General features: G+C 46.0%; 1 protein-coding gene and 2 pseudogenes across 1 annotated transcript in view; 1 reads left to right on the forward strand and 2 right to left on the reverse strand.

Annotated features, from left to right (window-relative positions):
* LOC115635683 (zinc finger protein 239-like) overlaps window positions 1–22,260 on the reverse strand; it is an 811,791-nt gene that overhangs the window by 428,502 nt on the left and 361,029 nt on the right. The gene's annotated exons all lie outside the window — the stretch shown is intronic.
* LOC115635664 overlaps window positions 1–22,260 on the forward strand; it is a 1,110,108-nt pseudogene that overhangs the window by 166,180 nt on the left and 921,668 nt on the right.
* The window catches only part of LOC115635418, a 63,674-nt pseudogene that overhangs the window by 9,334 nt on the left and 32,080 nt on the right, over window positions 1–22,260 (reverse strand).

The following is a 22,260-nucleotide window of genomic DNA, read 5'->3' on the forward strand; positions in this document are numbered from 1 at the left end:
TTTGTTTCCAATATTTCTACTTGCTTTGACTTGGAAGCATCACAGCCATGCATTAACTGTCTAGAAAATCACTACCAGCCCTCACCTCCGCACAGACCCATGTCCCTCCCCAACAAAAGCAGAACAGGAAGTCATTTCTTAAGACTGTGAGCTCTTTGGAGTGGAGATTGTCTCTGTGATGGGTGCACCAGGCCTTCTGAGGCCCCCTGCTAGAGGCCCCATGGTCCTACCACACCCCACTCCAGGAAAGGACCAGCAAAGGTGGGTCCTCCAGGCCTGCCTACAGAGGCCACAGAGAAGCAGCCAGTCAGAGCCCACCAGGCTCAGATAAAAGGAGCTTCAGAGGCTGAGCAGGGCAGTAACTGGAAGGACCAGATAGGTGAAGACAGGGGTTCTGCTCTGGCCAGAGGACCTTGACAGGCTGCATTTACAGGAACTGGAAAGAGAGGCTAAGAGACTGTAACCCTACGGTAATGGGGGAGGTAAAGGGCCCAGGTAAAACAGGGAGCGGTATGTGGCTGCTGTTTATAGGATCCCTGGGTTGCCACCTGGAGTAGTGGGCAGCCTGGGTTCCTCCACCAGCCACTGGCAAAGTGGCCTAATCCAGGAGCAGGGGACAAGACTCCTTGAGAGGCCCCAGAGAAGGGCAGAATTGAATGGGCCCAGAGATGGGGCTGAAGACCTTCCCCCACCATCTATGAGATCTGCTCTGCCCACACAGCATCCTGAACCAAAAACCAACCTTTCCCTCTCTTCTTCTACTGTAGAGAGATACCTCACAGAATACATTCAGACCATGAATCATATCCTCCACCCTCACTCTTCCCCAAAACCCAGCCCCTCTACCTGCAAGGAACCATCATTTCAGAAGACTCAGCCATGTCCAGGAAGAAACACCAAGAATAGCACCCTCCTTCCATGAATTCAGCACATTGGCATGGGAGGAGCCCTGAAGGCACTAACAGCAACTGGACCCAGCCCCATGACTCTGGTCCACGCCTTTCCTGGCTGTTGGAAGAGAATCGAGAACATCTGGGGCCTCCTGCTAACACAACTGGGTGGGGCAGACTAAGACAAGACAGAGGGGAAGCACATTTGAAAATCTGGCTGCTGGGGAGTTAGGCAGGGCTGAGGCATGAGACGTATTCATCTATCAGATGGCAGAGGGGTCAGAGGCACCAAAGGATAGAACATTCCCTAGGAATGGGGGAGGGATACAGAGAATCTGTCCCTCTTGAAAGCCTTAGTTGTAGGAAGAGTAGCATGACCGTTACATCCCTGAATTTCCTGTCCTAATGGGGTGTGTGTGGAGGTCACAAGCCTTCACAGACAGGAGCTTGGGACTATTGGGGCAGATCCCCCTGAGATCCAGGGGGATCCATAAAGAACCCTGCACAGAATCTGACCCCGATGCTTCAGAGACACACATACACACACCAAGTTTTAATGCCCGAGGGGGCAGTATTCCTTACCCAGTGAGGTCACAGTCTCATAATTCTCCAGCATGACATCCCTGTAGAAGGCTCTCTGACCTGGGTCCATCAGAGCCCATTCCTCCTTGGTGAAATACACAGCCACCTCCTTGAAGGTCACCAGCTCCACTGCAGCCATGTCACTCCCTTGTTACTCAGGAATGTGGGATAACCTGGACTGGGACCTATTCCACAGCCTGTCAGGGTGAAAAGGGAAATTGGGGCCATTTCCAAAGGGGCTTCAATGCATTTCGGACTCCGATTCCCACTAGGCTCTTTCCCTGTAGACTTTGCCTGGCTGGGGAATTGCTTGAACTTACTGTGTGTCAATTTAGCAGGTTCCTAAGTGCCTCACAAGAACCACAATAGGCACCTAACCTAACAGCCTCCCGGAGAGGGGATCACAGCTGTGGTTTCCAAGCAGAGATAGGTGCTGCCCTGCAGTCTGAATTGAGGCCCCTATCTCTGAGAAAGGGGTGGGCTTTGGATACATCCCTGTCATCAGCATCTCCATGGGCTACCTCAAGCAGCTTCTCACCTAGCATAGAGGCCTTTGTGGATCCCCCTCCTAGGCCGCTACCTCTGCCCAGTCACTGTACAGGGAGTCTGGGCACCTCACTCAGTTGTGTGCATTCCATTGTTACTCCAGTGATTGTTAACATGACAGGAGGTGTTTGTGATGCTCAGTGTTGCAACACCCCAGCCCCTTTGTGCATCTGGATGCAGGAAGTTACTGAGAAGATCCCTTGATTATTCTCGGCTTACACAATTTCAGAATCGAAGGCGCCACTTTGGGGGACCCCCTGACACTGTCCCCCGGGCAGCACATTCCCCCAGCAGTGCGGGGACCAGGCAGAGGCAGGAACTGGCTTTTCCTCTCCCCACCTCTCACCTTGTCCCAGGAAAGTCAATCTGCTCCGGAGTGCTGCATGAAATGGGGCTGGGAGCCGGGACCTCCCTCCCCACTGATTGCTCCTGATGCCCCTGCTAGTCTCTCCCCTGCACCCTCCCCTCGGGCTGGGAGACTCGATCCCTGGCCCGACCCCAGGCCGTTCTCTCTCCCGCACGTGGCTCGGCTCCTGCAGGCGCTCAGGGGGGCAGAGCCTGGGGCGGGGGCCAGGGGGGCAGAGAACAGCTCCGGGACTCGTAGACCCCCGCCCCCCGGGAGCAGAGCTGGGGCGAGGAGGGGCCGCTGGTGCAGAGTCACTTTCCTGCCCGGCCCCAGCCCTTCCCCCGGGTCTCGCCCCTCACCTGCAGGCTCCGGCTCAGGGGCTGGTGTCGGCAGAGCCCGGGGCTGCCCCAGGGGCTGGTTCCAGCCCCCGGAGAGAGTCCCCCCGGCTGGGCACAGAGGGGCGCTGGGGAAGGGCTCTCCCCGCACACACCTCGCTGGGACGCAGCAGCGGCTCAGCCCGGGCTCCCGGCTCACAATGGACGCAGCAGCAGCAGCAGCAGCAGCAGCAGCGTCTGACCCGGGAAGCTCAGCCCCGGATCTGCCGAACAAAGAGAAACACACACAGAGACGCCAGCCCTCCCTTAGCAACAGCCAGGACCCTCTGGTGGCCACAGCTACTAAAACCCCCTCCCTGGTTCACCTGCTGTAGAGCCATTAAAGATGGATTAAGTCCGATTCCTTCTCTCCTGCCTGGACAGATAGAAACTTCAAGCGCGCAGGAACCTGACAGAGTCTCACCGAGCCCCAGAGGAACCTGGCCCTGCTGCCGGCCGGGGCCCACCAGCCCTGCAGCTATTTATATTGTGGTTGTAGTGTAGTAAACTGCTCCACTTAGTAATGTGCTACTGGTAGCAGTTATTGATTGGTATGGATTGTAGGAAACGGCTATTGTAGTAAACTGCTACCTGATGTAGCAAATGCCTACAAGTAGCAGCTTCTTGTATTACAATATGTGAAATTGCTACATGTAGAAAACTGCTATCTGTAGCAATTAGTGATACCTCTAGATTGTAAGATGCTACTTGATTTTTACATACTTGAAAACTTATCATGTTTCAATCTTCCCTCATAGGTCATGTTTTCTAGACATTACATTTTTTTTCTCTTCTCTGGACTTTCTACAATTTGTCCACATCTTTCTTGAAATGTGGTACCCAGAACTGGACACAATACTCCAGTTGAGGTCTAATCAGCGCAGAGTAGACGGACATCCCAGAGTGATGTTCTGGTTTTTTTGCAGCAGTGTTACACTGTTCACTCATATTCAGCTTGTGGTCCACTAGGACCCTTACATCCCTTTCTGTACTCAGTACTCCTTCCTACGTTATCGTTCACAAACTTTATAAGTGTACTCTCATTATCTCAATCATTGATTAAGATTTCGAATAGAAACATATCCAGAACTGATTCCTGGAGAACCCCATTCATTATGCCCTTTCAGCCTGTGAATCACTGATAACTACTGTTGGAACTGTTTTCCAACTAGTTTTGCACCCATCTTATTTTAGGTCCATCTAGGTTGCATTTCCATAGTTTGTTTATGAGAAGGTCACGGGAGACAGTATCAAAAGCCTTACTAAAGGCAAGATAGCTGGAGTGTGATGGACACAATGGCTTTGTTTTACATCCCTGCTGCAGGGGGCTGATTACAAACCAAATGGCCAGCTATCCATCTGGTGTAAATCCACCCAGCTCTGCCAAGTGATGGTCTGTTTACACCAGGGCTCTCAAACACGTGGGCCACACGCTGCCTGTGAAGTTATTTTCTGCGGCCTGAAAGCTCCTCACAGCCCCCACCATCCCCCAGCGTTTACCTCGAGCAGCTCTGGCCCGGCCTGCACCAGGGGCAGGGCAGGCTCCCTGCCTGCCTGCCTGCCATGCCCCCACGCTGCTCCAGGAAGCTGAAAGAACTTGGGGGAAGAGAAGTGCTGGGGTATGTGTGATGTTGCTTCAGGCACCGCCCCCAGCAGCTCCCATTGGCTGCGGTTCCCTGTTCCCAGCCAATGGGAGCTACTGGGGGAGGTGCCTGAAGCAACATCAACACACACCACTGTGCCTTTGCTCCCCCATGTTGCAGGTGCTTCCCAGAGCAGCATGGGGGGCAGGGCAGGCAGGGAGGCAGGGAGCCTTCCCTGCCCCCAGTGTGTACTGGGCCAGAGCCCACCCCCCCGAGCCCCTCCTGCACCCCAACCCACTGTCCTGAGCTCCATGCTGCACCCCTGACCCCCTGCTGTACCCTGCATCCTGACCCTCTGCCGCACCCTGCACCCCAACCCCCTTCCCTGAGCCGCCTGCTGCACCCTTCCCCCAACCCCCTGCCCTGAACCACCTGCTGCACTCCGCACCCCTCCTACACCCGTCTCCTTCCCTGAGCTGCCTGCTGCACCCTGACCCCTTGCTGCACCCGCACCACTCCTGCACCCCAACCCCCTGCCTGCACCCGACCCTGCCCTGAACTCACTGCCACACCCCGATGCGGGAAGGAAACAGATGCAGACAGCTCGTTTGCTCAGGAAAGCGCGCCGTTGTAAGGCGAGGCAGCCTTTTTATTCTTTCAGTTACAGTGTCATGCATAGCTTACAGCCTTGTTTACTTGTTTCGCATTGGTGGAGGACTCTTTCTTCCCCTTTTCCCCTCACCCGCCTGCATGTAGGCAGAGCGTGCTATACTTATCTAATCTATAATAGTGCAGAGTCTGCATTCTGTGTCCAGATGGGGTATGCAGGGGGCGGTTTCTGGTGGCTTGCCAGCCAGGACCGATCCCTACACCCCGCATCCCTCCTGCACCCCAACCCACTGCCCTGAGCCCCCTGCCACACCCCTCCTGCACCCCGACCCCCTGCCACACCCCCTCATCCCTCCTGCACCCCACACCCCAACTCCCTACCCTGAGCCCCTGCCACATCCCACACCCCTCCTGCACCCCTTGGGGGCAGGGAGGGGGCAGAGTTGGGGTGGGGATTTTGGGGAAGGGGTTGGAATGGGGGCAGGGAAGGGGTGGGAAGAGGCAGGGCAGGGGCAGGGCCTCATGGAAGGGGTGAAGTGGGGGTGAGGCCGAGGGGGGGAGGTGTCAGTAATGCAGCCCTTGGGCCAATGTACTAGTCCTCATGTGGCCCTCGTGGTCATTTGCATTTGAGACCCCTGGTTTACACTATTTGGGATCTAGTGCCTCTGACTCAATGGAGTGACATGGATTTATACAACCTGGGGAGCTGAGCCATTGACTCCAGTGAAGAGTGGCTAATTTACAGCAGTTGGGAATCTAACCTCACTGACTCCAGTGTAGCAACATCAATTTACACCAGGTGGAGAGCTGCCCTCATTGATTCACGTGGAGAGACACCAGTTTATAATAGATGGGGATCACAGAATCATAGAAGATTAGGGTTGGAAGAGACCTCAGGAGGCCATCTAATCCAACCCCTTATTCAAAGCAGGACCAGCACCAACTAAATCATCCCAGCCAGGGCTTTATCAAGCTGGGCCTTAAAAACCTCTAAGGATGGAGATTCCACCACCTCCCTAGGTAACCCATTCCAGTGCTTCACCACCCTCCTAGTGAAATAGTGTTTCCTAATATCCAACCTAGACTTCCCGCATTGCACCTTGAGACCATTACTCCTTGTTCTGTCATCTGCCACCGAGAACAGCCGAGCTCCATCCTCTTTGGAACCCCTCTTCAGGTAGTTGAAGGCTGCTCTCAAATCCCCCCTCATTCTTCTCTTCTGCAGACAAAACTAGCCCAGTTCCCTCAGCCTCCCCTCGTAAGTCATGTGCCCCAACCCCCTGATCATTTTTGTTGTCCTCTGCTGGACTCTAATTTGTTCACATCCTTTCTGTAGTGGGGGGCCCAAAACTGGATGTAATACTCCAGATGTGGCCTCTATGTGCCAAATAAAGAGGAATAATCACTTCCCTCAATCTGCTGGCAGTACTCCTACTAATGCAGCTCAATATGCTGTTAGCCTTCTTGGCAGCAAGGGCACACTGTTGACTCATATCCATCTTCTTATCCACTTAATCCTCAGGTCCTTTTCTGCAGAAATGCTGCTTAGCCATCCTGCAGCAGTGCATGGGATTCTTCCATACTTGTTGAACCTCATTAGATTTCTTTTGGTTCAATCCTCCAATTTTTCTAGGTCACTCTGGACCCTATCTCTATCCTCCAGCATATCTACCACCCCCCCAATTTAGTATCATCTGCGAACTTGCTGAGGGTGCAATCCATCCCATCATCCAGATAATTAATAAAGATGTTGAACAAAACTGGCCCCAGGAACAACCCGTGGGGCACTCTGCTTGACACCGGCTGCCAACTAGACATCGAGCCGTTGATCACTACCCATTGAGCCCAACAATCTGACCAGCTTTCTATTCACCTTATAGTCCATTCATCCAATCCATAGTTTTTTAACTTGCTGGCAAGAATACTGTGGGAGACCATATCAAAAACTTTGGTAAAGTCCAGATATATCATGTCAAAATATATGCTAACTGTGCATTTCCTGGTTTGAGTCTGAAATGCCTTAACTCTTCATGTACTGGTTTTCAGAGATTTGAGATTTGCTGAACTGCATGTCCTGAAAGGCATGAGATACCACTGGGTGTCTTTAACTCTGCATGAACAAGGCTTTTAGTCAGTGGATTGCTTGCCTAGGTTTGTTTGTTTGTTTGTTTTGTTTTTTTACAAAAAGAGAACTGCTGTTGGCAGGAGTTAGTGGACAGTTAGGCAGTTGTAATTATCATGTAGGTGTGGCACTCAGACACCATTGTGAACAGGTAATTATGATAATACCTAACTTTACGTGGTCCTTTTCGTCAGTAGATCAAACAGCATAATCTCCATTGTACACACAGGGAAACTGAGACAAAGAGATGTGAAGTGGCCTGTGGCAGAACTGGGAATAGAGCCCAGGGTTTCTGAGTCCTGGTCCAGTGGTCTCTGCACTAGGTGCTACAAGAATCCTTAGTGCTCTCATCTGCCATACATTTAAATATTGTGGAATGGGGAGAATGGTCATGCTCTGAAATACTTGTAATGTGCAGTTGCTAGCAGAGCTGATACATGCTCCCAACATGCCTGTTCTCAGCTCTCCACCCAGAGGGCAGGGCTTCCAGAGATGCCAGCTCATAGGGGTAGCATTGCACAGGAGATTGGCTCTGACCACCTTCCAGAGATAAGACCCTCTCCAGATCCTAGCTTACATAAGACAGGCAGAGAAAAGGGCTCAGACTCCCCCAGAGGGGCCAGGGACCCCAAGATCCTGCCACACACATGGGGTATGGAGAGGGGCTCAGACATCCCAGAGGGGTAAGGACTCCTGGAACACACACGGGACTGGAGACAGTAGGGCTGACAGGTCAAATGCCCCTACTCGTATTCCATGCCTCCTGCTCTGCCACCCTCCTTCACCTTACCCTTCCCGGTGTTCAGCCTCTCCTCTTCCCTTCCACTCCACCTAATCCCCATCCTGTCACCCTGACCTGAGCCCCTCAAGCAAGCTCCTCTGCTACCCACCCCAAATATCCCTCCTCCCATCCCTGCAGTCCCAAACCCCTCTCCCTATTGCGCCCATCTTCCGCCTCTTAATTTCCTCCCCTCCCAGCAAATATTCACACGTATAATTTTTCTTTTCAAAAACAGCATAAGTGCCTTCTAAATTTTATGCTACATTCACATTATAATTCTCCAAAATAATATTACTACCCTCTCTGACAGAGGCAGATTGTAGGAAGATGCTTCCTTTGTTTCCATTCAGATTTCTGCCCATGATGGGGTTGAATGTCAAGTATCCATGTGTGATTCAGGAGCAATAGCCAGAACATTGGCTCTTGAGCTACAGAGATCTGGTGAGCTGTAGCTGGCTAGCAACCTTTTTGACTTCCCAGGCAGCACATGCACAGTGTGATCCCTTTGGTGTGTGAGGGCAAGTCACACCCTCCTTGAGAGCTATCCTGATGCCATTTTCAATTTTGCTTCTCTCCAAGGGTGGGGTGGTCCATGAACTCTCTGGGGGGTAACCCCAGAGCGACTGAGACTCTTGTGCCAGAATTAGAGCCCTGGTTTGATCCCTAGCTCTATGCAAAAAAGTTAGTAGAATCCATGAACCTTCAGCAATCCATGAACCTTGGTTGGCTGGTTTGTTTGGAAGGGGTGTGGGCAATAGTTTGGAAACCCTTTGGTCAAATGACCCCAAGTTTGGATCAGTAACCCCGCCCTGTGTCCTGAGGAGGCATGCCATGTTTCAATGCAATCCAATTAATGGTACAGATTTTAGAGCACTGAGAAGAGTCAAGGTTTAAACAGAGACTTGGGTTTAACCTTAACTATATAGCAGGTTTCAGAGTAGGGCTGTGTTAGTCTGTATCTGCAAAAAGAACAGGAGTACTTGTGGCACCTTAGAGACTAACAAATTTATTTCAGCATAAGCTTTCGTGGGCTACAGCTCTCTTCTTCGGATGCACAGAATGCATAGAATGCATCCAATGAAGTGAGCTGTAGCCCACAAAAGCTTATGCTGAAATAAATTTGTTAGTCTCTAAGGTGCCACAAGTACTCCTGTTCTTTTTATATAGCAGATGTGGCAGTCTGTTCCAATACTGCATTCACCACTGTAGTATCTGAGCACTTTCCAGTGTATTAATCGCATAACTTAGCATCTGCCGTGTGCCATTTGCTTTCCTATCCTCTCTATAGGATGAGATCCTGCTCACTGGAAGTTTTGGGGTTATTTTTTTTTAATATACATGACATTATATATTTATGTTAAAGAAGGCAGGTCAAAGAAGCATGTCTGGCACTTGGCATGGAAGGTGGAGAGGTCTGACAGGATCCTTCATTCCTTGAGGAGTCCATTCCACAATCACACACCAGCCAATGAGAAAGTCCTGTCTCCTCAACAGATGAGCTTTACCCTTATGGTTGAGAGTTCCATTGTGCCAGAAAAGCGAAGTTTTCAAACCTGGTTTTCATTCAAGAACTTAAGTCAGTCTTGGAGCTCCATGGATAAAGATCAAGTCCTTGAACTTGATTCAATATTCTATGCGAAGCCAGTGCAGAGAGCAATGACAGGTGTGATGCGCTTGCTGTCAGGTGTGTTGCTGGGGAGATGACCTGCAGTGCTCTCTGGTTGGAGTTTCCTAAGCACTGATAGTTTCATACCCCGGTACATCGCAGTGAAGTCCAGTCAAGCGGTGACAAACATATAAATAATTGAGATCAGGTCTTTGTTCACCAGAATGGGATGGAATCTTCTTACCAACCAGGAATTAGAGAAAGTGTTACTCAGAGATGCTGAGAGTTCAGCAGCAGTGAGGAATCATAGAACCATAGAACTGGATGGGACTTCGAAAGGTCATCTAGTCCAGTTCCCTCCATTCATAGCAGGACTAAGTATTATCTAGTCAATCCCTGACAAGTGTCAGTCCAATCTGCTCTTAAAGATCTCCAATGATGGAGATTCCATAACCTCCATAGGCAATTTATTCCAGTGCTTAACTACCTTAACAGTTAGGAAGTTTTTCCTAATATCTATCCTAAACCACCCTTGTTGCAATTTAAGCCCATTGCTTCTTGTCCTATCATTAGAGGTTAAGGAGAACAATTTTTCTCCCTCCTTCTTGTAACAGCCTTTTATGTACTTGAAATCCATTTTCTCCAATCTTCCCTCATAGGTCATGTTTTCTAGACCTGTAATCATTTTTGTTGCTCTTCTCTGGACTTTCTCCAATTTGTTCATATCTTTCCTGAAATGTGGCACCCACAACTGGACACAATACTCCAGCTGAGACCTAATCAGTGCGGAGTAGAGCACAAGAATTACTTCTAGTGTCTTGCTTACAACATTCCTGCTAATACATCCTAGAATGATATTCACCCTTTTTTGCAACAGTGTTACATTGTTGACTCATATTTAACTTGTGATCTACTATGCTCCGCAGATCCCTTTCTGCAGTACTCCTTCCTAGGCAGTCATTTCCCATTTTGTTCGTGTGCAACTGATTGTTCCTTTCTAAGTGGAGTACTTTGCATTGAATTTCATCCTATTTACTTCAGACCATTTCTCCAGATCATTTTGAATTTTAATCCTATCCTCCAGAGCACTTGCAGCCCCTCCCAGCTTGGTATCATCTGCAAACTTTATAAGTCTACTCTCTGTGCCATTATCTAAAAAATTGATGGAGATATTGAATAGAACTGGATGCAGACGTGATCCCTGGGGGACCCCACTCATTATGTCCTTCCAGCTTGAAACACTAACTACTCTCTGGGAACAGTTTTCCAACCAGTCATGCACCCACCTTATAATAGCTCCATCTATGTTGTATTTCCCTAGTTTGTTAATGAGAAGGTCATGTGAACAATATCAAAAGTCTTAATGAAGTCAAGATATAGCAAAGAGAACTCCTAGATTATAGGATGCTCTTCAGAGCTTCTTGAGAATTAATAATCAAATACCATCCCAGCATGGGTAACATGCTCTGCATGACTCCATTCCAGAAAAATTATTTCATTCATTGCTTTAATAACTAGCGCATGTCTCCAGTACATGGCCCCTCCGGCCTGGCCTGACCCTCTGGGGTTAGTTAGAATCAGCAAGATATTATTCACTTTGCCTATCCCAATCCTAGGGTTTGTGTCTTCCATGGATTCTCTGATGCCTAATAAAGGTTGAGCTGTGTTGGAAGCTTTTTCCACACTCTGGGCGTTTATAAGGTTTTTCTTCCATGTAGATTCTCTGGGGTTCATTAAAGGTAGATCTATCCCGGAAGCTTTTCCCACAAGTCAGGCATTTATGGGGTCTCTCTCCTGTGTCGAGTCTCTTGTGTCTAACGAGTTGTGTGAGCGGACGGAAACTTTGTCCGCACTTGGGGCATTTATGTGGTTTCTCTCCAGTGTGGATTCTCTGGTGTTTATTAAAGGTTGACCAATCCCTGAAACTTTTCCCACAGGTCAGGCATTTATAGGGTCTCTTTCCTGTGCGGATTCTCTGGTGCATACTGAGGGTGGATCTATCACTGAAGCTTCTTCCACATTCGTGGCATTTATATGGTCTTTCTCCCATGTGGATTAGCTGGTGTGCGGTGAGGGTTGAACTACAACTGAAGCTTTTCCCACATTTGAGACATTTGTAAGGCTTCCCTCCTGTGCGGACTCTCTGATGTTTGGTGAGGTCTGAGCGCTGGCTGAAGCTTTTCTCACAATCAGGACACTTATATGGTTTTTCTCCTGTGTGGATTCTCTCATGAATGATAAGGGCTGACCTTCAAAGGATTTTTTTCCCACAGTCACTGCACATGTTGGGTCTCTCTCCAGTGGAGATTCTCTGCTGAACAGTGTCTTTGATTTTCTCAACTACTCTGCTCAAATGACTGGATTTACCGTCTCTCTTCTTGATCATTTCCATGATACTGCTCTGGCCTGCACTGATTCTCTGGCACTCTTTTACACTCAGAACTCTTGAAAACATCCCCATCGGCTCTTCCTGATACCGTCAAATGTAGCTGTTTGGGATCTTCCTGCTGAGGGTTCACCTCCTCGCTCTCACTCACCATCCCATCACATGCTGTGACAGAGAGAGAATCCAGACAGGAGTCACTCCCTGTGCCAGGGGGAAGGGAACCTCAGAGAGGGGAACAGGAAAGGGGGAAGAAACCCAAATAACTGCTGAGGAGATTGTAGAATCAATACTGGCTCTACCCTCAAACCTTCCCAACAGTAGAGAAAGGAGGAGATCATTTCTGTCTTCTCACCCCATTTCAATACTGATGTGGAGAGGGGCTAACAGGTCAGATAGGACTGGTGAAAACTCATGACTAATGTCTGTCATGAGGATAGATAAATTGATTTGTGAGTCAGTTTAGCTTATTCCTCACCCCTGTGGGCATCTCTCAAGATATCCCTTTCCTCAGAGCCCTGGAGATCAGGGACCCATGGCTCCTCCCAATCTTCCAGCCAGGAGATCTTGTCAGGTTGGGAATTCAGGAATTCTGTTTGGGGACACAAGGAAACAAGTGTTGATCTTGTTCATTGAGGTCAGTGCTGTTACTACTTCCAGAGCCAGCATCTGAGTAACAAAACCCAGAGGGGATCCTTCTCCCTTCCCCCACCCTACTGGGCTATAAATCATACAAGATCCCATGATGCACTGGTGTGCTACTCTGCCTAAGGGTTCATCTACTCTGCCTAGGGAGTGCCCTAACATTTCCCCCCTGCCCCCAACACCTATATCCATATCCCTCCAGAACGCAAGCCAGAGATATTACAGAGGGCTCATCTACATGGTCAGTTAATGCCTGGCAATCCAGAGGGTGAATGCACAGCACATTAGCCTTTAGGCATTGACTGGCCATGTGGACCCTGCTATCATGCATTGAAGGTGCAATGTAGAAAATCACTACACTCCTGCCTACAGTGCAGAGCAAAGAGCCTCCACTCATGGGGCCACTAGCAGTAGGGACACTCATGGGGTCACTAGCAGTAGGGCACCATCCCCATACTGATCAATGGTCAGTCAACCCTTCCCCATCACCCAGGAGACTTGTTCTGCCATCGCAGAGGCCTGAGTCCCAGTGCAGTGCGTGGACCAAAGATCAGCCATCCTCCCTTTTCTTCTGCAGTGACCTATCCCACATAGTTCTCCTGCACCATAAAGTACATCATGAACCCTCTCTCAGCCCCAGCCTCTCACATTGCAAGGAACCAGCATTTCACAGAGATCAGCCACAGCCAGGAAAGGACACTGAAGAGAGTCTAGAACATCTGGGTTGTCCTGCTAACACAGCTGGCCGAGGCAGAACAAGATGGAGGAGAAGCACATTGGGCCACTAGTGATTTAGGCAGAGACAGGCATGAAACATTTGTCCATTTCGGAGATGGCAGCAGGGTCAGAGACAACATAGGATAGGACTTGCCCTGGGAAGTGCAGGGGAGAGACAGTGAGTTTGTTCATCTTCCCTTGGCTATGGGAAGAGTAGCAGCATCATTATGACCCCATGAGACAGTCTCTCACACATAGGATCAGGGGACTAGTGGGACTGATCCCCTTCAAATCTGGGGGACCGGTGAAGAACCCTGCAAAGAATCTGACCCCAATGCTTTAGACACATACATACTGTGGCACGGCACCTTCTCGGTCTCCCCGGCCTCTGCTACTTTTAGCCCTGGTGAGACAAGCTTGGGTGAAGATGTGGTGAAGGAAGGGGAAATGTGCTCAGAACCCCTCCCTAGGTAGTACTAAAGGTGCTGTGTCACACAGGCACACACTATCCAGAACAATTCATAATTTCCATTTGTGTTTTAGATGTTCAAAGAATTTCTTATCAATTTTATTAGCTGTAACAGGCAGAGGCATGTAACCTCATAGCTGCTCACAGATTTATCTTATTGCCAAATTGGACTCCCTTTCTTGTAGTTTTATTCGTTTTAATGGCTGTTTTTTGAAAATGTTTTGTTCCTAGCAGTCCAAAATTATTTTGGTTAACATTATCCAGATAGATGGCATTGTGCTACTTCCTTTACGTTTTAAAAAGCAAATCATCTTGGGAAATATTAAGTGACCATAGTGTCTTAAGCAACCCATCTTATACTTTATTAATAGCTTACTATATTACTATATGAATTGATGTTAATAGCTTAAGCAAACCATCTTATTTTTCTAGTCTATCACTTCCTGGGTTTTCTTATGATTTTGTAACTTGCAGTTTTTATTTCTACATTTTTAGTATTTTTATCCTATTGCACAAATGTATTCTTTATGATCAGATGTTATTAAGATGTATAGATCTCAGGGGCTGCTGTCAAAACGTCTGCAGTTTAATTTGATGCCCCAATGAGCACTGCTTTCCTCAACTGCTGTTTTGTCCATCTATCCAGTGCCTCAGTGCTTTGACATGTCATCACTTGTGCATAGAAATGACTTCCCAAATTTTCATTAGGAGTACTTTTGTCTGTGAAATCCATCTGAAAGGCCACATTCTACAGTATTTTTACTAAATTTATTTACAGTATTAGACGACCCCAAGAATTCAAAAATAATCATTCATGCACTAAAAATATGATATTTTTAAAAAGAAATACATTTGGGTTCTATTTGTTTACATTTTTGCATCTGTAGGATATATTAGCTTCATATTGTCCAGCTTTTTTCCTTAACCAGGAAGGCTAGAGTCCTTTTAATGAAAGCTGCAATTATCAATGAATCCCTTGATTCCAGCAGCTTGTGCCTTCAGTTAAATACCAAACATTGCCATTGCCATGATAAAATCAGGAGAGTTGGCGACACAGGATACATGTATTTGACTACCTAGAACAGGGGTCGGCAACCTTTCAGAAGTGGTGTGCCAAGTCTTCATTTATTAACTCTGATTTAAGGTTGTGTGTGCTGGTAATACATTTTAACGTTTTTAGAAGGTCTCCTTCTAAAAGTCTATAATATATAACTAAACTATTGTTGTATGTAAAGTAAATAAGGTTTTTTAAATATTTAAGAAGCTTAATTTAAAATTAAATTAAAATGCAGAGCCCCCCGGACCAGTGGCCAGGACCCGGGCAGTGTGAGTACCACTGAAAATCAGCTTGCGTGCTGCCTTTGGCACGCGTGCCATAGGTTGCTTACCCTGACCTAGAAACACACAGCATTGGTATGAATAGGAATACTGGTACTACATCAATTAAAGGCTTGTTTAAATTATTTCTAGATAGAGGCCTTCATTTGCAAACAATGATTGGGTGCTACTTCTCTCAAAGAATGATTTAATACCATTTTGGATTTCTAAGTATATTGGTCAACCCTATTACCTATTACTGTTTGCCAAAAGCTAGGAATGGGTGATAAGGGATGGATCACTTCATCTGTTCATTCCATCTGGAGCATCTGGCATTGGCCACTGTTAGAAGACAGGATACTGGGCCAGATGGACCTTTGGTCTGACCCAGTATGGCTGCTCTTATGTTGACCAACCAAACTTGTAATCTCATCACAAAAAGATATCACGTTAGTTTGACAGGATTTATTTACCATAAACTAATGTTGATTTGCATTAATTACATTACCCTCCTTTAGTTCTTTATTAATTGAGTCTCTTATCAGCTGCTTCATTTTCTTGCCCAGGATCATAGTTAGGATGACAGATCTATAATTACCCAGGTGATCCTGTTTACCCCCTTTTAAAAAATTGGTGCAACCTTGGCTGTCTGTCGGTTTTCTGGAACTTCCCCAGTGCTCCAAGACTTATTGAAAATCAACATTAAAAGTCCAACAATCTTCTCGGCCATCTCATCTAAAACTCTTGGGTGCAAGTTACCTGGACCTGCTGATTTTAAAATGTATCACTTTAATAGCTTCTGTTTAACATCCTCCAGGGATACTAGTGGAATGAAAAATGTGTTGTCACCACCATACGATGATTTTTTCCCCCTCAGATACAGAACAGAAATATTTATTGAACATATCTGCTTTTTCTGCATTATTATTGATAATTCTACCATTTCCATCTAGTAATGCACCAATAACTTTCTCATGATTTTTTGTTTCTAATATATTTTTTTAAAAACTTCTTCTTGACTCTAATGACTCTAGAATTCTCCTTGTATTCCTTGGCTTCCTTTTTTTTTTTTTTTTTAAGAATTCCTAACTTCTGCTTTATATGTATGACTATCAACTTCCTCTTTCCTCCATTTCTTGTTTATCTATCTAGCTATAATTTTTTGAAGTTGCCTTCACTTCCCCGTTAAACCAAGTTGTTTTTTTTAACCTGTGTGGCCTTCTGCCTTGATTGCAGGACTGTAGCTTTTTCGACACCTAGTAAGATGTTTTTAAATGATGTGCAAATATCATTCACATTTTTCTGATTACATTCTTCCTCCCAGCTGATTTGGTTCATAATTGTTTTCAGCTTTGCAAAATTGGCCCTAGTAAAGTACCAAGTATAGATCTCACTGGTCTGGATTTTATTCTGCTTCCGCATTATAAATGTGATCAAGCCATGATCACTGGTGCCTAAGCTTCCATTAACTTTTAGTTCTATGATCAGCTTCTCTTTATCAGTTAAGACAAGGTCTGATTTAAAAAAATCCTCTATGTTGGTTACAACACTATTTTGGTAAGGAAATTACCATCAATTACATTTAGAAATTCCCAGGGATGTTTTAGCAGTGTTTAATTTTTGCCAGGGCTTGCCAGGGCTGAGCCTTGACATCTCTGGTGGCAGTTCATAGCTCCAGCACTTCTGGGCTTGCTGCATCATTTATGAATATAAAAATATTGCCTGAGCCCCAGCACCTCTTTCATTACAAATTAAACACTGTGTTTTAGTACTGGCAGCATGAGACCTACAGACTATGTCACTAAAACTGAAATTTTCATGATCACACAGGGCTTTTTTCCAACACACCAGCAGGGGCCAGGTCCTTATTTCAGGGGATTCTCTTCAATTTTGTCTCAAGCCCCCACCCAGTAATCTACGAACCTCTAATCACGCAGATGCCTTTGCCAGGCAAATCTGTTCCTATTTGCAAGCACAGAGATTTAAACAAATGAAATTCAAAAAAGAACTAGATAAATTCATGGAGGACAGTGTGATGTTGCACTCCATATGATTTTATGAAAATATGCTAATAAGTATGAATATAATGTAACTGGAATATGCTTCATGCAAAAAGTCTCTTGTAAGGTATCATTACAAAGCTCATAATCTACCAAGTGTGTTCATCCTATTTATATGAATGTATAATTCTTGTTTCTGAAACTAGAAATATGAAATATAACTCAGATCCTATTGCAGTGATGCAAAGTGTGGGCCATTAATGGTGGTTTAGAATCTTGATGGCTCCCATTAACTAGGACTATTAACTGTTTATTTGCAAGCCTTCATGTGAGTCTGGCAGGGAAGAATGAAGGGTTGGGGTCTCACAGCACATGTGACCATGTCACCTGGTACTGGAATCCATCTTAAACCTGAGGCTTTTCCATTTAGAAGTAGGGGTGGGGACAAAAGATTCCCACCTTTTGCCAAAGCTATAAAGGGGTGGAACAGAACAAAGGGGGTTGCAGTCATGAGAAATCCTCTACCACCTGAGCTGAAACAAAGACTGTACCAGGGGAAAGGACTGGGACCAGACTAGAAATGAGTCTAGTCTGTGAAAGAAGCTTATTGGAACATCTCTGAGGTGAGATTTATCTGTAATCAGTTTCTTAATGTATTAGGCTTAGACTTGTGTGTTTTTGTTTTATTTTGCTTGGTAATTTCCTTTTTTCTGTCTGTTATTACTTGGAACCACTTAAATCCTATTTTTTATACTTAATAAAATCACTTTTTGCTTATTAATTGACCCAGAGAAAGTAATTAATTCCTGAGGGAGCAAACAGCTGTGCATATCTCTCTATCAGTAGTAAAGAGGGTGGACAGTCTATGAGTTTACCCTGTATAAACTTTATACAGAGTAAAACAGATTTATGTAGGGTTTGGAGCCCATTGGGAACTGGCTAACTGGGTGCCAGAGACAGGAGTGTCATAAACAGATAGCTAAGGGTTAATGTCTCTTTCACCTGAAGCACCTGACCAGAGGACCAATCAGGAAACCGGATTTTTTCAACTCTGGGTGGAGGGAAGTTTGTGTCTGAGTCTTTGTTTTCTGTCTGCCTGCTTTCTCTGAGCTTTGGAGAAGTAGTTCTGTTTTCTAATCTTCTGTTTCTAAGTGTAAGGACAAAGATCAGATAGTAAGTTATATGGTTTCTTTTCTTTGGTATTTGCATGAATATAAGTGCTGGAGTGCTTTGATTTGTATTCTTTTTGAATAAGGCTGTTTATTCAATATTCTTTTAAGCAATCGACCCTGTGTTGTGTCACCTTAATACAGAGAGACCATTTGTATGTATTTTTTCTTTCTTTTTATATAAAGCTTTCTTTTAAGACCTGTTGGAGTTTTTCTTTACTTCAGGGAAATTGAGTCTGTACTCACCAGGGAATTGGTGGGAGGAAGAGATCAGGGAGATCTGTGTGTGTGTTGGATTTGCTAACCTGATTTTGCATTCCCTCTGGGGGAATAGGAAAGTACTTTTGTTTCCAGGACTGGGAACGGAGAGGGGGAGTCACTCTGTGTAGTTTCACAGAGCTTGTGTCTGTGTATCTCTCCAGGAGCACCTGGAGGGGGGAAGGGAAAAAGGATTATTTCCCTTTGTTGTGAGACTCAAGGGATTTGGGTCTTGGGGTCCCCAGGGAAGGTTTTTCAGGGGGACCAGAGTGCCCCAAAACACTCTAATTTTTTGGGTGGTGGCAGCAAGTACCAGGTCCAAGCTGGTAACTAAGCTTGGAGGTTTTCATGCTAACCCCCATATTTTGGACGCTAAGGTCCAAATCTGGGACTAAGGTTATGACAGGAGCACTTAAGCTGTTTTCAGTTAAGTCCGCAGCTTGTGGGGGATGTGGTTCAGATCTGGGTCTGTGTTTGCAGCAGGCTAGTGTGTCTTGGCTCAACAAGACAGAGTACTGAAGTCCCAAGCTGCCAGGGAAAACAGGCTCAAAGGTAGTCTCAGCACATCAGGTGGCAGCCCCAAGGGGGTTTCTGTGACCCAACACATCACACATAGTCTATCAATGGCTATTAGCCAGGATGGGCAGGGATGGTATCTCTAACCTCTGTTTGCCATAATCTGGGAATGGAAGACAGGGAATGGACCACTTGATGATTACAGGGTCTGTTCATTCCCTCTGGGGTACCTGGCATTGTCCACTGTCAAAAGACAGGATACTGGGCTAGAGGGACTTTTGGTCTGACCTAGTATGGCCGTTCTTATTGGGGTGGAGGGGGAGGAGGCCCCATCAGAATCACTAGGCTGACACAAATGGTTGCTGTGAATGTCTGCCCCCTGTGTCATTCACACAACTGCTCTTTGCCGCAGACTGGGGCCTGTGGATGAATCCAATGGCTGCCGTGCTTTGACAGCTGTTCAGGTGTCCAGAACTGTTGCTGGGCTCCCACCTCTGCTTACCAGTGTCTAGACAACTGGAATCTCTGGTGACTTTTACCCATATGAAGCAATTACACCTCTTAGCTCAGCTTTCCAGGTGCAAGGAGACCAGTAGCCTTAGGCTCGCAGCAGAGTCTCTATCACCCAAAGAGCTCTTCCCAGTGACAAACATAAGTTTCCATCAGGATGACCTCATACAGAGTCATTGTCCAGGCTTTGCCCAGTTGTGGTCTCAAAAGGGTACTCTCAAATATATGGACCCCAAGCAGAAAACTTAGTTAAATTATACCCCAATGTCCCCAAACTAGCAGCAGTTAATATGCAAATGAAGCACTGCCTTGCTTAGCCCACTGCCCTTGATCTCCAGCAGAGAGCTCACTCAGTTACCTCTCTTCTCTTATAGACTTTAGGCCACAGGACTTAGACATGTGTGAGAAGTCATTGAGCCTGTTCTCCACTACGATGTGGTGATCTGTAGCAGACACCAACTAGTACCCCATCTTGTGCTTGATCTTCTCAGACACTGATCCATAAAACATTCAACATTTTCTTCTGAGTTATCAGTGACTTGGAACAAATAATGTTATTTTTGACATGGGATGCCAAGTCGTATCCACCCCCCACACTTTTTGCCCACTTGCTCCTTCCCAGAGAGGTTATAATAATTGATTGTAATATTCCAGTAGTGCAAATTGTCTCACCAGGTTTCAGTAACACCAACTAGATCAAAGTTATACTCATAAATGAGTAATTCTAATTCCTCTTACTTTGTTACCCAGGCTCCTAGCATTGGTATATAGGCAATATGAGTGACTTGCCCCCCTCCTCCCACCCTTGTAAGTCTTTTATGTGGGGTCACAGAAAAACTGTTAAAGCATTTTAAATTTGAAGGAATTAACAGATGCTTCCTACTCCACCCCGTACTCAGAATTTTTTACTCCCTTTCCTTTACTTACTTAGAGCTGGTCTATATGGGGAATTTTTTTTCAGATTAACTTGGGGGGTGGGGGAACCTTGGCATAAACTGCCTTGTGTCCACACACACAATTCTCCCCTCAATTTCTCTAACATTTTACTCCACATTAATCAATCAATTTTGGAAGAACTAGTTAATTCAGTCTGAGATTCATGTGGACATATCCCTAATTCAGAATAACTACTCTTCTTCTGACAGTTCTCCCCTTGCTATCTCACATTGCACTGCTTCACACTTAGATCAGACTGCTTACCTATGTGCTCTCTACTGTGCTGGGTTCATCATAACCCAATATCACCTTCCCATTTAAATGCTGGCAAGCAGACAGGTCTGTCCCCCACCCCTGCCCCGATTCAAGCTTGTGAAGAATTCACACACCTAGTGTCACATGCCCATTACAGGCAATCATCAAGTGATTCATCCCCTGTTGTCCAGTCCCAGCTTCTTGTGAACAGAGGCTAAGGACACCCAGAGCACGGGGTTTCATCCCTGACCATCTTAGCTAATAGCCATTGCTGGATCTAATCTCCATCAATTTATTTAGTTCTTTTTGAACCCTGTTTACTTCTGTTCTTTATAATATCCCTTGGAAATGAGTTCGACGGGTTGATTGTGTGAAGTACTTCCTTTTGCTTGTTTTAAACCTGCTGCCTATTAATTTCATTGGGTGATCCCTAGTTCTTGTGTTATGAGAAGGTGTAAATAACACTTCCTTATTCACTTTCTCCACACCAGTCACAATTTTGTAGACCTCTATCATATTCCCTATTAGTTATCTCTTTTCCAAGCTGAACAGTCCCAGTCTTTTTAACCTCTCCTCAAATGGAAGCTGTTCCATACTCTTAAGCATTTTTGTTGCCCCTCTTTGTACCCTTTCCAATTCTAATATATCTTTTTTGAGATGGGATTACTAGAATTCAAGGTGTGGGCACACCACAAACTGTAGGGTGTCAGGGAGCTGGCACTGAGCCAACCGCCAGCAAGTCTCTCTCACTGATATAGAAGGGTAACAAAATTATACTCAGTACTGGGCCCTCTGACAGACCATTACACCCACAGAACGTTTCCAGCCAAATGACAAAAAAGCCTGCTCTGGGAGCTTGCCACTGAGCCAATAAGAAGGTGTTTCTCTAACCCCAAGATTTTTGCAGACTTCTACGGCATAGAATACTAAACTGCATCACATTTCACATTATTCAGTATCACATAATATAAATTAAAGCTAAAATACCAAATAGGGGATGTTTGCAGATTTCTTTATCAAACTTTTTACCATCTATGTACATTTAATATTTTTTTGGTTTAATCCTGGATTAAATTTTCCTCTTTCTACACAAGTCTTTAAAAACTGGTAAGACCCTCCCCCCCCCCCCGGGCCCACCGGACTCACATTCCCAAACTTTATTCCAATTTCCCTTTATTCTATTTATTCAAAGTAATACATTGGCAACCTTTTATATTATTGGAAATTAGCACCTTTTAGCTTAAGCTGTATTAGAAACTCTTAATAAAGTCTCCCCCCAAATGTATTGCTCAGAATACACAAGCACAAACAAAAATTGTTAAAATAGTTCACAGGGACATCATTTGTAAATTGTGAAGCAAGTTTAGGTAGCAGGGAATAGCAATATCACACACACCCCTCATTTCCAGCAGGATTTAACAATGTATGTCCTTCCTCCACACACACACATCTGTACCACCATCATCCCCCCTCACCCCCATCTCTCTGTTACTTTGAAAACAGATTTAGGGTACTCCCAGAATAAGCTCACCTATTGTCCCACCTTGAGTTCATCAAGGAGTTCCCTAAAAACCATTCAATATTAACCAATCTGTTTACCTAAGGTATGGGTCTGCAGGGGAGCTAGGAAATACCTGGAGGACACA

Source organism: Gopherus evgoodei, chromosome 15 (assembly GCF_007399415.2).
Source record: "Gopherus evgoodei ecotype Sinaloan lineage chromosome 15, rGopEvg1_v1.p, whole genome shotgun sequence".
Classification (NCBI taxonomy): domain Eukaryota; kingdom Metazoa; phylum Chordata; order Testudines; family Testudinidae; genus Gopherus; species Gopherus evgoodei.